Raw genomic sequence first — 12,832 nt, 5'->3', positions numbered from 1 at the left:
TAAAAGACTGTGGTAAAAGGATGACCTAAATGCGGAGATGGAAATTAATGAAGAAACAGAGGTGGAATAACAACAAAAAAGAAAGAAAAACAAGTACGAGGAGGAAATTATGATGAAGAAATTATGAGGAAGAAATCAGAGGATGAATAAAAAATATGAGAACAGGAAACGTAGAAAAAAAGAAGGGGGGGAGAGATACAAAGGAAAATATGATAAAAAAATGAAGTCGATAAAAAAAAAAAACGGGTAAAAACACAAGCATAAAATCTAACCAAGAAAAAAATGAGATAAAGTGAGAAGCTCTGATAAAGCCCAACAAGCAGGAGGTAAAGCAAAAATAAGGCTAAAACACACACACACACACACACACACACACACACACACACACACACACACACACACACACACACACACTGCAGAAAAAGCAGAAGAGTTAGCCAAGACCCAGAGAGCAGTGCAAGGGGCCAGCAGTGAAGGCTCAGGGATCTCTCAGTGTAAGTATATAAGGCTGCTGTTTTGAGCACCTGTCACGCCGCAGACATTATCATCGTAAATTATTGTTGCAGGCTGGGGTGCTGGCCTGCTCTACTTAAGGACTGAGGGGATGGGGATAGAAGGGGATGGAAGGGATAAGAGGGAAGAGGTGAGGGAACTGGAGTGTGGGATAGGAAGGGAGAGGGGAGTGAACTGGAGTGTGGGATAGGAGGGGAGAGGGGAGTGAACTGGAGTGTGGGATAGGAAGGGAGAGGGGAGTGAACTGGAGTGTGGGATAGAAGGGGAGTGGGGAAAGAACTGGAGTGTGCGAGTTGTGTTGGATTCATGTCTAATAATTTATGAAGATACCAATATGTCTTCTAAATCCTAAAGTGCAATTGAATTTAGTACAGGGACTTGATAATAGCTGTCAATTTCACTGATGTATCTATATTAATACCTGTAAGAAAAAGGTCAATGATGCTTAGAATAATAGTAGTAGTAATAGTAGTAGTATTGGTAGTTGTAGTGGTTGTAGTAGTAGTAGTAATCCATGGCTCATTTGAACAAGAACCTGAGAGACTGAGGCTGAAACTGACCTCCAGCACTTTACCATTCTCCTTTCAAGAGATAGGGAGGGGACTCAGGGATGTGTATAATTGGGCAGCTCCACCCCTCGGTTAGAGAGAGAGAGAGAGAGAGTCACCGCATACACAAGCTCAACCCTGTATATCTTCCCTCTACACCTCACTTCATTCTATATTCCCCACCTACGCTGCCCACTCTTCCATTAGCCTTTTCCCACTACCCCGTTTTACCTTCCCAGCCCTTCCCACTTCCACCAGAGCTCCCCTCAGCTCTCCCTCGTAAGAAAACACTCCGGCACAAAGCTCTAGGATCGCCGAAACAGGTCCTCACCATCAGAAAAAAAAGGCGAAAGAAAAAAGGTAAAAAAAAACTGTCCATCCCCAACTCAACCAGGAGCTCTCAAGTTCCCTCTTAGGTTTCAGTGAGATACGGCGCTTGAAGGGGCGCTCTCTCTCTCTAATGGTGCTAGAATTTCCTATCCCATTTTCTGGTGATAAAGATACAGATAAGCAGCTCCTAACGATGCCCCTCGATTTCTCTCCCCCAATTTAGTCTTTCTTTAATATAGCTTCCAGTTCCCGCCTCATATTTGGGGTACTGAGATAACGTTAAGCTTTCTCTAATTATAACTCTCTCTCTCTCTCTCTCTCTCTCTCTCTCTCTCTCTAATGATCCCTCGATAATTCAATCCAATTTCTGGAGATTCCTTAATGGTGTGTATCTCCACCTTCACACCTGCGACAGGCGACCCGAGTGCCAATTAAGGGAGTCATTAGCGTGATGGTAAGGCCGAATATAAGGCGACTGGCAACCTAGGTCACGCTCATTACCCTTAGATCATGTCCAAGGCGCCCTTATCACAGCTGACGACGGAGTGGCTACCCTGCAGAAGAACACTCAAGCCCTTCACCTTCCTCTCTGGGAACTCAGCCTCTCTCTCTCTCTCTCTCTCTCTCCGTGCCACCTCGAGACGACTTTACTCAACTTAAGATCGTTCGTGGTGAGCTAGATAACGGAGGCTATATTTAATGTTTCGACTTATAGACTCTCCAACACCTGAAGAAAATTGTCTGAAGGTACCAAAAATAAAATTACTAAACACGTCATCATAATTAAACGCTCAATCACTTCAGCCCCGGAACGTTTTTCTTTAATTCTGAATAACGCCTGACGATTTTTTTTCAGCTTAGGTAAGATGTCCCTGAGGTGAGTGGGGGAAAAGTCCTTCACTCCGACGACGTACTCTCCTTAGTGTTCCAACCTCCAGACGATTTTATTCAGCTCAGAAGGCACCCCTCGTTGAGAAGGGGTTAGTGAAGGCTCTATCTAACCCCTCCAGCTTGGAAACCCTACTGTAAGGAAAAGAAATTCGTCTGAACACATCATGACTAATATAAAAAAAATTGGTACACTACTGGACTCCATCGATTAAACAAAGAACCATCAAAATAAAGCAGAAAAATAATAGACGCAGTGAAAGATAAGAAATAACATGGAAGCAAGAATGATACACAGTATAATGGGAGCATGACTGATATAAAATGGGAACAAGACTGATATAAAATGGGAGCAAGACTGATATAAAATGGGAACAAGACTGATATAAAATGGGAACAAGACTGATATAAAATGGGAGCAAGACTGATATAAAATGGGAGCAAGACTGATATAAAATGGGAGTAAAACGGATATAAAATGGGAGCAAGACTGATATAAAATGGGAGCAAGACTGATATAAAATGGGAGCAAGACGGATATAAAATGGGAGCAAGACGGATATAAAATGGGAACAAGACTGATATAAAATGGGGGCAAGACTGATATAAAATGGGGGCAAGACTGATATAAAATGGGAGCAAGACTGATATAAAATGGGAGCAAGACTGATATAAAATGGGAACAAGACTGATATAAAATGGGAGCAAGATTGATATAAAATGGGGGCAAGACTGATATAAAATGGGAGCAAGACTGATATAAAATGGGAGCAAGACTGATATAAAATGGGGGCAAGACTGATATAAAATGGAAGCAAGATTGATATAAAATGGGAACAAGACTGATATAAAATGGGAACAAGACTGATATAAAATGGGAGCAAGACGGATATAAAATGGGAACAAGACTGATATAAAATGGAAGCAAGACTGATATAAAATGGGAACAAGACTGATATAAAATGGGAGTAAGACGGATATAAAATGGGAGCAAGACTGATATAAAATGGGAACAAGACTGATATAAAATGGGAGCAAGACTGATATAAAATGGGAGCAAGACTGATATAAAATGGGAGCAAGACTGATATAAAATGGGAGTAAGACGGATATAAAATGGGAGTAAGACGGATATAAAATGGGAGCAAGACTGATATAAAATGGGAGCAAGACGGATATAAAATGGGGGCAAGATGGTATTGTAGATGGATTCCGAACACTTCAATAAAAGAGGCTATTTGGAGGCTGAAGAAAAAAATGTCGAGTGGCCAGAATAAAATAGGATAAATCGTCATGGTTGAAAAAAAAAAATGGGAAGAATTGGGTGAAGGGTGTGAGCATAGGATGGAATGGAGGGAGGTGGAAAGGGGCAGAGTGTACTAAAATGATCATGTCTACATAATGAAAGTCATCATTTTTTTTTCCCTAACTAGCCAGGCGATTTTATTCACCTGCCGAGAGACCTATTGTAGTGATGGGCAAATGAAGCATCCATTTGCCCTCTATGCTGTCTTAAAAATTTGTCCTGAGTAATTTGGTAATAGCAAAAATAAAAGGAATGAGTCATTATTGGAAAGGTGTTAAAAGATGGAGTGGAAAAATTTCGATGGGTGGAATGGAGGGGGATGGACAGGGTGGTGTGTGGTGGGAAGGGAAGAGTGGAGTGTTGTAGGAGGTAAAGCGAGGAGTGAGAGGTAAGAAGGGTCGGGGTAGGCGAGGTGAGGTAAGATGAGAAGCAAGAAATCCATTATACACTCACCACCTCCCTCATATTCACCTCGTATTTCTCTGTATCTCCTTAGAGCCTCTTAAGACACATACCAAGAGCGCTCATACCACTTACTCTTAGGAGGTAGTTTTCTTTTCTTTTTTTTTATGCGAGGAAGAAGGAACCAAAGGCCGTGAGCCCGCAGTAACAGTTCCCTCCAAGAGAAAAACAAAATACAATAGAGAGCCAAATTCAAGATCCGATCATTTTGAGATGCCTGGACACACTGCGTTTGAAAGACTGGAGATCATAGGCAGCAGGAAATACAGACAGAGGGAGACAGTTCCAGAGCTGACCTGTTGCATAAATGAAAGACTGGGAGTAACGGTTAACTCTTGCATTAGAGAGTTGGACAGAAAAGGGATGAGAGTTTGCTGCCAGACGGGTGCTACGTATAAAAGTCTGGGATTACTTCCAACCTTCACTACTTTTCTTTCAATCTACCGTGACTCCATTAACTCTTCCCTCCACCACATCATTCACAGCATAATAATATTTAATAGTAAAATCCATATATCACAAGGAATTCAGCAAGTATTTTCCTCTTCTCTTTCTTCTTGGGTGAGTGTGCGTGCTTGTGTGTGCAAGTGTGCGTACATGCCTGTTGACGTAGGTGTACATGTGTGTGTGTGTGTGTGTGTGTGTGTGTGTGTGTGTGTGTGTGTGTGTGTGTGTGTGTGTGTGTGTGTGTGTGTGTGTGTGTGTACAGTGTGTATGTGTTTTTTTTTGTATATATGTTTGCGTGTAGATATGTGTATGCAAGTGTAAGGGTGTACATATGAGCAAATGTGTTCGTGTGTTTGTGTAGGTCTGTATGCATTCTTATTTGAGTATCTGTGTATGTATACATCCGTGTGTGTGTGTGTGTGTGTGTGTGTGTGTGTGTGTGTGTGTGTGTGTGTGTGTGTGTGTGTGTGTGTGTGTGTGTGTGTGTGTGTGTGTGTGTGTGTGTGTGTGTGTGTGTGTGTGTGTGTGTGTGTGTGTTTTGAAAGCAGAAATTGGGCGGAGAGAGGTGACAGCACAGCACATTATTCCTTGCCTCGTGATCAGCACAAGACTTACTCAGGCACCAGAATTTATGCCCAATTCTTAACCCCTTCAGCACGATGACGCAGTTTGCATTCCTCCCACCTATGGACGCTACAGAAGGACCTCTCTAACAGGACGGATAAAAAGGGAATTCCATCAACTCCCTCACTGTGATAATGACCTTTATGTTTTTGCATTTTACCATCCGGCGATTTTACGAAGCACAAGTAACACCCTTTGAAGTGAACAGATAAAAAAATGTGCAGCACTCCAGGGTTGCAGAGGTGAGGTAAATAATTACATATTTTGTATACTAAATATAAAAATAGGTCTTGCTAGAGCCTAAAAATTAATAATGGTTCTTAGATTAACGTGGTAGTGGATGAAACAGAGTAGTACTTATAACAGCACTGCTGCCTCATAAAGCAATAATCTCTCAGGGGCATCTGTTTTTCATGAATACGCACCCATTTAGCTACAAAACTACCCGCAAGAAGGGGTTAAAAACACAGGCAAATACCCCTTCAACACAAGGACGACTCAAATAACGTTCTTGCTAACCTCACACGATTTTATTCAGGTAGGGAGAGATAACTCTTAATGGGGCTAACTGTTTGGAGGAGAATCCACATTTATTATTAGTATTATTATCATCAGCAGCAGTATCTGAAGAACCATGAAATATTATTACTCTCAACATCATCATCACCACCATTATCACACTCACCATCATCATCAAATAAATTTCCCACTGCTAATAAACTCATTGGCCACTGAGCACTATCCTACATACAAGTGAGGGAGGGATCATCATCATCATCATCACTATCAGCATCTTCATCACCATTATCACTATCATCATCATCACCATAATCATTACCATCATCTCAACTAAATTTCTCACTGCTAATAAACTAACAGCCACTCAGCACTATTGTACGTGTGTGTGTGTGTGTGTGTGTGTGTGTGTGTGTGTGTGTGTGTGTGTGTGTGTGTGTGTGTGTGTGTTCGAGACTGTACCTGTGAGCGTCGCCGCAGAAGGTCACCGTAGGAGGGACACGCCCGCTGCACAAAAACAAACACGCCACATATAAGGCCCTGATAGCCGTGTCTATTAATAAAATGGCTCTCAGATTGATGGGCATTATCGCTAAGTGGACTAGTAAAAAAAAGGTTCAGGGATAAAACACGTCCACATCACCTGAGCAAGAGAGTACAATCACGTGTTTTAATACCTTGAGCCTAAGGACTGGTTTACTTTTGCTGTCTACAGGAGAAATTGCTTAACTTAGGAAATACTTCTAGTACTGAAGAATTTAGGAAAATCTATATCTATTTCCTAGAGTTTAAAAAGCCTCTCTTAAACTGAACAAAACTACCGGGATATAGAAAAAAAAATGAATAAAAGAAAAAAGGAAAAAATTGCTTACAAAAAGAAGTCATCGAGGTGAACTGATTGATTACCTGTCTTCGTGAGCCGGAAGTTGATACAGAGTGAATTCTGATCGCATTTCTACTTTCCATTTGACAAGGAAGAGATTCAAAAGTAATGTTAATATTTTTGCATGTCTTAGTAATTAAATATGCTACGTTAAATATATGTAGTAATTAAATGCATATCCTGGTTATTTCACCTGTTCCTTTACCTTTCCCCATCCGTATTTAAAGCAGTTCCTATGCATGGTAATTAACAAAGTACCGTCTTGATCTCAATAAAGGCATCCAGTTACAAAACGAGAAGTCTACATGCAATGTATACAATTAATAAACGACTAATCCCAGAGTTCACCCACCTGTCTATTTGTCTATCTATCTATCTATTTACATCATCTACATGCAGTGTATACAAATAATAAACGACTAATCCCAGAGTTCACCCACCTGTCTATTTGTCCATCTATCTATCTATCTTTCTATCTACATCCATCAATCTGTATCTGTTCATCTCTCTCTCTCTCTCTCTCTCTCTCTCTCTCTCTCTCTCTCTCTCTCTCCATTTTCACGCTGTTGCTGTCTGTAAACCATTTCACTTAGCCCAAGATCAACTTCTGGAACTGGAGGGGTTAAACACAGCCAACATAAACATCACCAGAAGAAGTCACACCTGAGCTGAATAAAATCGCCAGGTGACATCAAGACTAGACTACGAAGGACGTCCTCATTGTGAACGGGTTACTGTCTCTCGATATATATTTTTTTTAATATGTGAAAAGTATCCCACATATCCAGCTTCTCTATTTCCACCGCCATCACCTCCACACACCTCTCTGTCCCGGTAGAGCTCCCAGCCGTGCCCAAAATTTCATAAGATGGTCTGGGCTCCAATATCAGTCTTCCCTGTTACCTGGAGATTCACCTGCAGGCCTTCATGATTCATCCAATATTCGGATTTAATGAGTAGGATTTCATAATATCCTACCGACTCAGATGGATAAATTTTAACTCACAATTGAAATCCTTCTGATAAATCATTTCAGTACGTGTATGTAATTTATCCTTTAAAATTTCACCTCAATAATTAAAAGAAAAAAAATACAGGTAAATTATCCAGCTTTAACCCTCTGACGGTAGGGGCAACTCTAGTGCTCTATTCCAGTTAACACCAGACGATTTTATTCAGCTAAGAGTAAGTCACAGGAGCCTGGTGTTAAGACAGTATTCACACCAACAACCCCCTCATGATCGTAACAACTCTAGGACTCCAGTTAACACCAGCGGATGTTTATTCACTAGTGAGTCATGGAAGCCTAAGAGTGTTAATAAGTCTGTCTTTACTGAAACTATCTCTAATCTTTTCCGCCCAGAGATGTCTTAAGAATGCTGAGTATAATTGTCAAGTATTATTTTTTTACGGAAGATGAACAGAGGATGGAAAAATAAACATAAACATAAACATAAACATAATAATAATAATAATAATAAAATAAAAAGAAGCATCCAGGCTTTACAGGGTTATGAACTTCCGGTGCTTTGTCCTCTATTGAGTTTGTATGTAATCAGAAAAGGTAAATTGTGCAGACTACTTCCCTGTTTAACCTGGCTTGGTGACCATATGGCGTTAATAATCAAAAGCAACACACACACACACACACACACACACACACACACACACACACACACACACACACACACACCAGGCTCGACATCAGCCAGACTCGGGTCAAAACCACTTAAAGACAAGCAGGAGGGAGGGTACAGGGAAGAGGGGGAGAAGAGGGATCTTTGAGAGGGAGAGAGGTGAGGAAAAGAGGGGAAAAAATGGAGGGAGAGAGGGGAAGAGGGGGAAGGGGGGGGATGTCTGGGAAGGAGAGACGTGCGAAGAGAGAGAAAGAAAAAAAAATGGAGGGAGAGGGGAGATAGGAAAGTGAAGAGAGGAAAAAATAAAAACACCGTCAGCGCTCACCTCTCCCACCAGCCTCACGACATGGCAGTAAATCCACCAATGAACCCGAAATTATGAAGGAGAGGAGGGAGGACGCGAGGTGGGGTCAGCGCGATAAGAGAGTAATAGAAGAGGGTCACACCGGTGTCTTGAGTTGCCAAATCAAGAGACGCAGGAATGTGTTTAGATGCACACCTACCCATATGCCTCTTGAAATAATGCTTGTCTCTTGAATCTCGCTAGAGCACTGAGGAAATCGGAAATAGCTAGCAATATCAGGTGCTCAGGAAATGTAAACAGTTCAGAATCTTGTGAGAACAGGTGGTAAATTGGCATCGACCTGTAATGATCCTCCCAGTCCCAACCACACTCCCTACTTTGAAACACTTAGTGGGGTGAGAGATGCCCAGTCCTGCACAGATACTGGAGAGGATTGGTAGGGAAGGACTAAATCATCCCGCGTGATGATGAGTGGTCGTCGTCCTCTCTCTCCATTGCTGGCTGTGTACGGCGTAGCTCTCGAGATGCGATGCAACGTACTGATGCGTGTGTGGGGAAGGGATGTGGTGGTGGTGGAAGAAAGATTATGTACGTACTTTGATGTGATTTAAGTCAAATGAACTGTGTTTTCTGTGAATGACCAGGAAAAGGATGATAGAGGAACTTATAACCTGTAAAAATATGGTATAATTTCTTATTAAAAAAAAAAAAAAAAAAAAAAAAAAAGACCACTGTCCTCCGCCATGGTTTCAAAGTTCAAGGACAAATTGGGCCAAATCTGACCTTTTGAAGAAAGTTGAAGGTCACACGTCAAGGCTAGAGCGTGAAATGAAAATGGCTCTTTATAAACCATATTATGAACACAATTCCTGTGTCTATGATGATTCACTCGTGGGACATGAATTATTTAGCGATTATCGTATTTTTCATGACACCGACTTTGGCTTTTTTGCCCAGGCTGTATCGATAATTCCTCTGTGTTTCCAAGCCATTATTCCCTATTTGGTGTAATTCCATGCAAGTGTTTATCGTGTTTTTCATGACCATGTCTTTCGATCTTTTCGTCGAAAATCTGATCATGTGTTCCATAAAAAGTCTTCAACCATATGCCAGATTTGATGCAAGTCTACGAAATATATATATACATTATTTTTTTTTTCACATTGTTGGTAACAGACAAACGGACTGACAGACAAACAAACAGGGCCTAAAACATTCTTTGGCGGAGATAATTACTGCGTAATGCGTCTTTCCCAACCCGTTTCAATTCACCCTCTCTGAGACACCATTAAAATTATTCAGTTCATGTGTTTGTGGATTAATCTGTCTGTATAAAAGGCAGGTGAGGACGTCCACCATTCCACTCCCTTGATGTAGTGCAACCTTCAGGTGACTCTACACTGAATGGCAAGCCAAAGAGTTCCTTCCAGCCCAGGACACCGTTTTGTATGCTGGGAGGTAACTTTTAACCAAGTAGTCGCCTGGTGGCCAAGGGGGTTACGGCGCCCCAACCCGGCTGTGGTACGGGCTTACAACCTTGGAACGGATGGGGTTAATTATTCACATACCACCTCTCAGGGAACACTGTTGATTATTGCCTTAAACGTTTGGAGTAATTTGCCAAGCCCAGGGCCCTTAAATTCCTGATAAGGCCAATAAATAATTAAATAAATAAATAAATGTGGATGACAGATATAAACAGACAAATCGATAAGAGGTAGGTTATCTTAACATTATGCGATAAGAGGAGGAAATACAAGACGTTACACGGCTATCTGAAAGCCATGAATAAAACATTACTTAATTTTTTATATCATTTCAGGTGCATAAAAATCGAGTATACTGTACAATTTATCTACAAAAAATAACCAGTGCAAATATCTAACAAAATCGCGTCATAGTGATTTTGGTTAAGAGATTTCTACAACAACTGAGGTAATATTCTCCTGAGACCAAGATCTTCATTACTCACAGGTGCACAAGAAAGAAATTTACCTGATGCTGTATGAGAGGATTCACTTTAATTTTTACATAAATACTATTCATTAAATACACTACAGGTTAAGGCTTTTTTTTGTTTTCTTCTTCTCATGTAGGTATACTGGGTGGTGGTGGGAGGACTGAGGGTGGAGGGGAGGGTTATATATATATAGAGGGATGTGTTGGAACCATATGATTATGATGATGATGATGATGATGATGATGATGATGATGATGATGATGATGATGATGATGATTGCTGCTACTACTAGTACTATTACTTATTATTATCATCATTATCATCATCATCATCATCATCATCAATATTATCACCATTTTTATTATCATTATTATTATTGTATTTATCACACCAACATTTAATTCAGCCTAGAAAAGAACCTTACTGAATGAGAGGGTTAGAAATTATCCTCATTTAACTTCAAGTAATTATGGTCATGGAGTCATTAACCCCTCGACCCTTACAGCCCAAGACGCTTTCCTCAGCATCTTCAGACGATAATGAACACAAATCAGGAACCTGCAGGTGTGGGAGGTGTTCACGAGTTCCTTCGACGTGTTCACCTTTAATTACACCCAGGTAACTGACTCAAGAACCAAATATGAACAGAGAGAGAGAGAGAGAGAGAGAGAGAGAGAGAGAGAGAGAGTACGCATCCCACTTAATAAGATCTATGACCTACGTAAATAAGCCAGGTTTCTTGAAGATGGTTAATAAATATAAAGACCCCTATTTACAAAGAATCCTAACCAATATTTACGATATTTACAAAGAATCCTAACCCACTGTAATATATTTACGAAAAATCCTAACTCATTTTACGATGAATATTTACAAAGAATCCTTGCCAATTTTTATATAATTCATTCACCATCCAATCCTACGTTGCCCCATCAGGAGAGTAGAAGCCCGGGGCTAGGCAAGTTGGTCCTGATATTTAAGATTCCAGTGACCAGCCTCACTCATCCCTGAGTGGCATTACGTGCGCAATTAACCCCAACCATCCCTTGGATATATACCTTCACCGGCTCAATCCGATTGGAGCTGCGTAATTACCCACTAAACCACCAGGCGCCAAAATCTGGTTATATGGTTACCACCCAGCGTAGTACATGGTTTCCTGGTGTACTGGAAACCATTTGGCTTGTCACTCAGTGTAGAGTCACCCACAAGCAGAAGGAAGAGGAAAGAATGAAGGAACGAAAGACAGAAGAGGGAGTGTAAAGTCACCCGTAGGCAGAAAGGACGAGGAAAGAATGAAGGAAAGAAAGACAGAAGAGGATGGAAGGAAAGAAGGATGGAGGAGAGGGAAAGGCAGACATCCGAGAGCAGCACTACATCGAGTAAGTGGATGGTGAGCGCCCCCACCTACTACAGTATTTACAAAAAAAAAATATTTACTATCTATCTATCTATCTATTGCCAGATGCCATAATCCCGTAAGGGGTGGCCATTTGACTTTGAGTTATTTGTTTTACGGGGAGGGGCACTAACCCTTCACCAACCCACTTGCTGACACGTAGAGAGCACGTATGATTTGGTTATATGGTTACCACCCAGCGTTGTAAATGGTTTCTTGGCTTACAGGAAACCATTTGCAAAGAATCCAAACCAATTTTTTTGATGATTTACAAAGAATTTCCACTAAATATTACGACGTTTACAAAGAATCCAAACCAATTTTACGATGGATATTTACAGAGAATCTTAACCAATATTTACGATGCATATTTGCAAAGAATCTTAACCAATCTTTAAACCATTAACAAAGAATCCTAACCAAATTTTTACAATTAATATTTCCCATGAATCCCACACAATTGTTACGATATTTACAAAGAATCCTACCCAATTTTTACAATTACAAAGAATCCTAACCAATTTTTACAATTACAAAGAATCCTAACCAATTTTTACGAACGATATTTACGAAGAATCTTAACTAATTTTTAGATCTTTGCAAAGAATCCCAACCAATTTTTAATACGAGCATTTACAAAGAATCCTACCCAATTATTTACGATGGATATTTACGAAGAATCACAGACAATTTTTACATTTACAAAGAATCTTAACCAATTTTTACAACGAATATTTATAAAGACTCATAACCAATTAATACATTAACAAAGAATCCTAACCAATTTTTGCGATATTTACATAGAATCTTAACCAATTATACGATGAGAAAAACCTTTATAGAAGTGAACAGCACCAGAAATCACGTTAATTGGTAAACTTTTCTCACTTCATTATTAACTCCATTTCATTAGTGAATAAAGTTGATATATAATGATAATGAATATACGGAAAAATAACAGATATAATAAAAGAACAGATAAAGAATAATATATAAAATAAAAATAAACAAGTCA

Source organism: Coenobita brevimanus, chromosome 101, assembly GCF_032717465.1.
Source record: "Coenobita brevimanus isolate Jiangsu-jjx chromosome 101, ASM3271746v2, whole genome shotgun sequence".
Classification (NCBI taxonomy): Eukaryota; Metazoa; Arthropoda; class Malacostraca; order Decapoda; family Coenobitidae; genus Coenobita; species Coenobita brevimanus.
This window is presented reverse-complemented; position numbering follows the sequence as displayed.